We start from the raw sequence: 7,197 nt of genomic DNA on the forward strand, positions 1-7,197 counted from the left end.
TTTATTTTTGTAAATACCTGACTCTCTAGAAACCTTTCTAAACAGTATACTACTTCTGTCCTTCTTAATCTGAATACTCTAAACTATATGTGATATAACAGTCAGTTACATCAGTGGTCCTCAAGAGACTGCAACTCCCCACCCCCAATTTATTTGTGCACTTGTGGAGTCTCTTCCTCTTGAGTCTGGAAGTCTGGACTAGCTCTGTGATTGACTTTAACCAGAAGAATGCCACAAACTTGATATTCTGCTAGCTCTAGGCCTAACACTTAAGAAAGCCTAGCAGCTTCTGCTTTTGTGCTGCATAGGAAGCCAGGCACCCCCATGAGGCACCCTGCATCTCATGGGGAGCCAACAAGGAGGTCTGGGGTCCCTGATTGATAGCCCTAGATGACCCTCCAGTCAACAGCCAAAATCAGCTTGTCACACCTAAGAGTGAAGCACCTTATGAATGGGTTCTCCAGTCTCAATTTAGTGGAGCCAGCTGACATTCCGTGGAGCAGAGATGAGCCCCCTCCAAGGTCATGCCCAAACTGCAAAATATCATATGAACAATGACTGCTTGCTGCTGTTCTAAGTCACTATGTTTTGGGATAACAAACAACTGAAACACTGTACTCGATCTTTTCTTGATGGCTCATGGTCATCAAATTTTTTGAAGAACACAACAGAAGATATCAGGGGATCTGGATTCTTATTCCAGGTCCACCACTTATGGTCTGGTCCTTTAGCTATTCATATTTCCAATTTCCACATGTATAAATTCTGATTATTCCATAAGATTGTTTGTAAAATGTGACCAAAAAACACACTGCAGTGCTTTCAAAAACTATTCTATACTTCTGAATCTATTCCATGTTAGTATATTACCTTTAACTCTCTATTCTAATTTTTATCTATTACTCCCAATACAAAAAAAGTTTTGGAGCCAAAGAAGTAATACGTTTTTTGCAACAGAATACTTGATTTTGCACATGAGTTCAAGTTGGTGAACCCCAGTTGTCAGCAGGCTGAATACCTCATAAACAAGATGTTGCCATACTCGTATCCATAGTGGGCCAATTTCCATTTTAGAGAAGAAATTACAGTGTTTCAAAATCATTAGTCTCTCAAATTCTTTTCTGCAAACTTTACAATGTGTCTTTGATAAGACATTTCCCAATACTGTTCTCTGCAAGCATGTTGCTCTTTCTTCTGATGTTTTCCAATTGCTTGACAAAAAGAACACAGGAATCTTACATGCGTGAAGCCTTCAGCCAGTCACTTAATCATTTGGAGGTGCAGTTTCATTTTACATAAATTCAGGAGAACTATTTCTGCCTTGCTGTTTTGTGTGAGTACTTATTGTTAGGGGCATTACAAAATCATTCAATAAATTCTGGTCGATAATTATTGTCCCTGTTATCACCCTCCTTTCTTTCATGTGCCATAGTAGTATATATGACTTCATTTTTATGGTTTAGAGATTTTAGGGCAATCTACTTTTATATCCTCACTCAGAAGAAATAAAATGAAAGAAAACAAAGAAGCAAAAATAATAAAAATAAAGCAGCTTTTTTTTCTCCTTGAGAATTTGGCAAAAGGCAATTTAGAGTGAGTGCTGTGTTTATCTAATATTATGAGTATGAGAGAAATATGATTTTCTTATATCTTTTGTTCAACATCCTGCAAACTAGGGGTAATTAAGAAAGATATTATCATGACAGCAGCAAAAGCAAGACAAGATATGCAAGAGCCAGTATCTCTGATCCCTCCAAAGTAGAATAAGTTTTTGGGAATTTAGTAAGAATAAATGAAACATAACCTGAAGACTTCTGGCTAGCTTTGGAAGCCAAATTTCCAAATAGCTTTACCAACTGCTCCAGACTGAAAGAGCAGGAAGAACATAATTCTTTCTGATCCCACTCAGAGACTGTTCTTAGATCTCTACGAAGGGAGGTGGGCCAAGAAAGATCCTTGATGCAAGTCACTCATTTTAATCCCTCAACTGTAATTCATTACCTGAAGCCCCAGAAACTACCTGTAGTCAAGAAATTCCAAAAGTGTTTTGGAGTTTGTTCTTGAACTAACATTAAAAAAAAGTGTATAATGCCCATTAGGAAACCATTCCTATATAGCTCACATTTTATTGCTCCTATTGTTACATTTTAGGCACTTAAAGTCCATCCAGATTATTCATCAAATAATATCCAATGCTCCCAGAAATAGTGGGCTTTAAGAGGATCTCATGTATATTTTGATTCTGCCTACTCCAACGATACACATGGGATGCAAACTGGAAAGGACAAAGTAAAGAAAATGAAGATACAAGCTAACATCTTCCTGACCCAGGGATTGAACTGGGGTCTCCTGCACTGCAGGCAGATTGTGCGTCAACTTGGCCACCAAAGAAGCCCAGCATCAACATTTATGCTAAATATAAAGCATAGTAATGTCCAAGTATATGGGTATGTATGAGAACTGAAAGAGAACATTCAGCTAAAAATGGATTCCAGTCTTCAGGCTGATGCAAACCACACCTCAGCTTCCCTCCCAGACCCCATGGTGAAAATGTGCAGAATGGCAAAAGTGCCAGAGGTGCAGTTGGGTAGATATCCCTTCAGTTTTCATAGCAGGCAAAATAAGAGACTCACTCATTGCTTGTTATTTAGCAAAACTGTTTTGAGAACTTCTGCCACATACTAGGTACTAAGATGTTAGGAGTCAGAGATGGAAAGCCTGCCCTCAAAAACCAAGGAAAACAACAGCTGAGTATATGACAACGTGGCAATAATAGGTGCGTGAGACACACAGGATGGCAGGAAATGCTACGGACAATATGGATGGGGAAAAGGTACTTTAATTTGGTTTCACAAACATTTACTAAATTCCTCTTGTGAACCAGGCACTGGGCATTAAAAACCAAAAACAAACAAACAAACAAAAAAATCACACAAGTATGATCCAGGAAAGCAGGTAGGTCACTCCTAGCAAAACAACAGAAAATGGAGTAGGATCGCATCCAGATTTCAGGGCACCTGAAGGTTTACCAGGTGAGGGAAAGGGAGTCGGAAAACTGAGACAACGTTATGACCAGTGGCGTCTCTTGCTTTGTAAATCTGGAGGCAACGCTACCCTCCAACACTGGAAAACACTGAGACAGGGTTTGAGGGAAGACAAGAAAATGAGGCAAAGTATGAAAGCGCCACGAGTAAGAATGAGTAAAATCATTACCACCAAGTATCGAGGGCCTAGCTGACAACTGACAAGACACATTTTAGAGGCCTGAGTCAAAAGCCATTGTGAATACTGTCTTCTTTGTGAGCAAGAACCAAGACTCTTCATCTTCCTATGAAGAGCAGACATTTCAAGCTTTGCAGATGCTATGCATTTTTATCAGCGCATTAACTATTTTACTGAAAATGAGTGGAGAAGGAAGTGGAAAAAAAAAATCCAGAAGGTTCTGAGAAGGGCGAGATCAAAAGACAGTTAAGTAAGACCCAGCTGAAAGAGCACAGAAAACAATCCAGGAGAAAGGCAGGAGGATGAAGGCACAGGGACACGAAGAAATAATGAATATGTGAATGAGGGAATGAGGCAACGCAGCAAAAAAGAACCGGGGAAAATGCTCATTTTAAAACAGAAAAGTTGAAAGAGGGGGAGAAACAAAGAAGATGTGATAATGGTGTGAAAACTAAAGATAATATCCCCAGAGTTACAAGAAGTAAGCGTGTGTGAACAAGGGAAAAGGAAGAATGTGAGAAAAGAGAATAAAGGAAAAGTATAGAAAAAGAGGGGAAAACAGTAACTTAGTTTACAGTGCTAACTACATTCCATTCACACTCCCCTGTATCACTACATTTTTGTCAGTTTAAAAGTCTTTAGATAATGTGTAAATCAAAAGTAGAAAAACAATCCTTGATTCAGAGGGTTTGCAATATATTATATAGCTTTGAATTGTGGAATATGTATTTATTTTTTAAAACATCTCTGCTCTGGTGACAGGTAATTTTCTTAGAACCTGAAACTCTGATTTGGGAGAAAGAAGGGTTTAGAATGAAAAACAAAAGAGAGAGAAAAACAAGGAAACAGGAATAAGTGTTGATTGGTGCTGGTTGTCAGCATGTTGACAAGAAGGAAACAGATGAACAGTTACCAAGAATGCTAAGCAGTAAGACGCTCTGAGAAAGGAAAAGCAGGGAGGCTTTTTCTTTTTAATTTGCCCTTTGGGATTTTTGTTCATGGATCACAACCTGCCGTGTGTACACAGGCACTAAAACTGCCCGTTCCCTGCTCACCACCTGACTTGAATTTCTGCCCTCTTTGTCTTTGGTGGTTCACACACTGCCATGTGGAAGCCTTCGCCTTCCCAATCCCTTTCTCACCTTTGGCTGGATTACTGGATTTTTTTCCTGAATGAAGAATTTTCTCTGCATCATTTAGGAGGAATGAGCCACTGAGAATTCTCTTGCTTTCAGGTGTTTTTAAATTCACTTATTTCATTATTTTGTGTGTGTGTGTGTATATATATATATATATATATATATATATATATATATATTACTTTACAATATTATATTGGTTTTGCCATACATCAATGGCACCCCACTCCAGTACTCTTGCCTGGAAAATCCCATGGACAGAGGAGCCTGGTGGGCTGCAGTCCATGGGGTCACTAGAGTCGGACACGACAGAGCGACTTCACTTTCACTTTTCACTTTCATGCACTGGAGAAGGAAATGGCAACCCACTCCAGTGTTCTTGCCTGGAGAATCCCAGGGACGGGGAAGCCTGGTGGGCTGCCATCTATGGGGTTGCACAGAGTCGGACATGACTGAAGCAACTTAGCAGCAGGAGCAACATGAATCCACCACGGGTGTACACGTGTTCCCCATCCTGAACCCCCTCCCACCTCCCTCCCCATCCCATCCCTCTGGGCCATCCCAGAGCACCAGCCCCAAGCATCCTGTATCTTGCAGCAAACCTGGACTGGCAATTCGTTTCTTATATGATATTATACATGTTTCAATGCCACGCTCCCAAATCATCCCACCCTCGCCCTTTCCCAGATTCCAAAAGACTGTTCTATACATCTGTGTCTCTTTTGCTGTCTTGCATACAGAGTTATCATTGCCATCTTTCTAAATTCCATATATATGCATTAATATACTGTATTGGTGTTTTTCTTTCTGGCTTACTTCACTTTGTATAATAGGCTCCAGTTTCATCCACCTCATTAGAACTGATTCAAATGTATTCTTTTTAATGGCCAATACTCCATTGTGTATATGTACCACAGCTTTCTTATCCATTCATCTGCTGATGGACATCTAGGTTGCTTCCATGTCCTGGAAGCAGTGCTTTTAAAACACTATAATCACATAACAAACAGTGCTGCGATGAACATTGGGGTACAGGTGTCTCTTTCAATTCTGGTTTCCTCGGTGTGTATGCCCAGCACTGAGATTGCTGGGTCATATGGCAGTTCTATTTCCAGTTTTTTTAAGGAATCTCCACAGTGTTCTCCATACTGGCTGTACAAGTTTGCATTCCTACCAACAGTGTAAGAGGGTTGCGTTTTCTCCACACCCTCTCCAGCATTTATTGCTTGTAGACTTTTGGATCGCAGCCATTCTGACTGGTGTGAAATGGTACCTCATCGTGGTTCTGATTTGCATTTCTCTGATAATGACTGATGTTAAACATCTTTTCATGTGTTTGTTAGCCACCTGTATGTCTTCTTTGGAGAAATGTCTGTTTAGTTCTTTGGCCCAATTTTTGATCGGGTCATTTAGTTTTCTGGAATTGAGCTGCAGAAGTTGCTTCTATATTTTCGAGATTAATTCTTTGTCAGTTGCTTCATTTGCTATTATTTTCTCCCATTCAGAAGGCTGTCTTTTCACCTTGCTTATAGTTTCCTTTGTTGTGCAGAAGCTTTTAATTTTAATTAGGTCCCATTTGTTTATTTTTGCTTTTATTTCCAGTAATCTGGGAGGTGGGTCACAGAGGATCCTGCTGTGATTAATGTCAGAGAGTGTTTTGCCTATGTTCTCCTCTAGGAGTTTTATAGTTTCTGGTCGTACGTTTAGATCTTTAATCCATTTTGAGTTTATTTTTGTGTATGGTGTTAGAAAGTGTTCTAGTCTCATTCTTTTATAAGTGGCTGACCAGCTTTCCCAGCACCACTTGTTAAAGAGATTGTCTTTACTCCATTGTATATTCTTGCCTCCTTTGTCAAAGATACGGTGTCCATAGGTGCATGGATTTATCTCTGGGCTTTCTTATGTCACAATTGGTCCCGTACTCCCTTTCATAGATAAGGTCTCCATTTATGCAGATCAATGGTTCACAGACTTAAGTATACATCAGAGTTACCACGTCTTCCCTGCAGTTACTGACCCAGTAGGTACCAAGAGGGGCCTAGGAATCTGCATTTCTAAGACATTCCAAGGAGATGCTGATGCTGCTAGTCTAGGGACCCACACTGTGGGAAGCACTGATAAAGATCCTTCCTACTATATCTTCTCAAAAGACTTAGTGTTATATGGTAAATGACAGCAAGTGAAAACAAGGTCCTTTGATTAGCAACGATGTTCTTCATTCCTAACATTAATTGAACACAATGATTAGAATATTCCTCACCACTAATGACAGCAATATAGTTGCTTACATGCCTATCTGTATTTGCCAGAATATAGCAGTTTCTAACCTAACTGCAAATTCTATACATTAAAGTCTGTAAAACTCAACATGTATAGTTAAAATCTATGAAAATCCCATCACATAATAGTGTAGTGTTAATGATTCAGCTATCACATCAAAATAAAGGACTGTGAATGTATTAATCAGTTTCAAGTTTGACAATTTCAAATTGAGCCTTTTGCAAAACTTTCAAGTTATTACTGAAAAGATGTTTACCAACATGCTCTATAAAATTGGATAGTTCTTCTTAGCTTTAATAACTAGAAAACTGTAATGAAAGAAATTTTTATGTATACTGCCTGAACAAAACAAGATCTACCAAACAGAATAATGCCTGAGGTTTTACCATTATGATAACTTAATCCATCCATGCACCTCTAACCAGAAGCCCATAAAGATAAGTCCTAAACTTTGATGCCATTCTTTAACCCAGAATCCTCTTCCCTAATTCCTTTTAAAAATTGTGCCTACTACTCACACATGCTTTTATTTCTGACTTTGCATCTATGAACTTAC

At 39.2% G+C, this 7,197-nt stretch overlaps 1 protein-coding gene across 2 annotated transcripts in view; it reads right to left on the reverse strand.

Annotated features, from left to right (window-relative positions):
• The window catches only part of B3GALT1 (beta-1,3-galactosyltransferase 1), a 621,523-nt gene that overhangs the window by 525,264 nt on the left and 89,062 nt on the right, over positions 1-7,197 (reverse strand). The window lies entirely within an intron of this gene.

The sequence above is a fragment of the Ovis aries genome, chromosome 2 (genome assembly GCF_016772045.2).
Source record: "Ovis aries strain OAR_USU_Benz2616 breed Rambouillet chromosome 2, ARS-UI_Ramb_v3.0, whole genome shotgun sequence".
Taxonomy (NCBI): domain Eukaryota; kingdom Metazoa; phylum Chordata; class Mammalia; order Artiodactyla; family Bovidae; genus Ovis; species Ovis aries.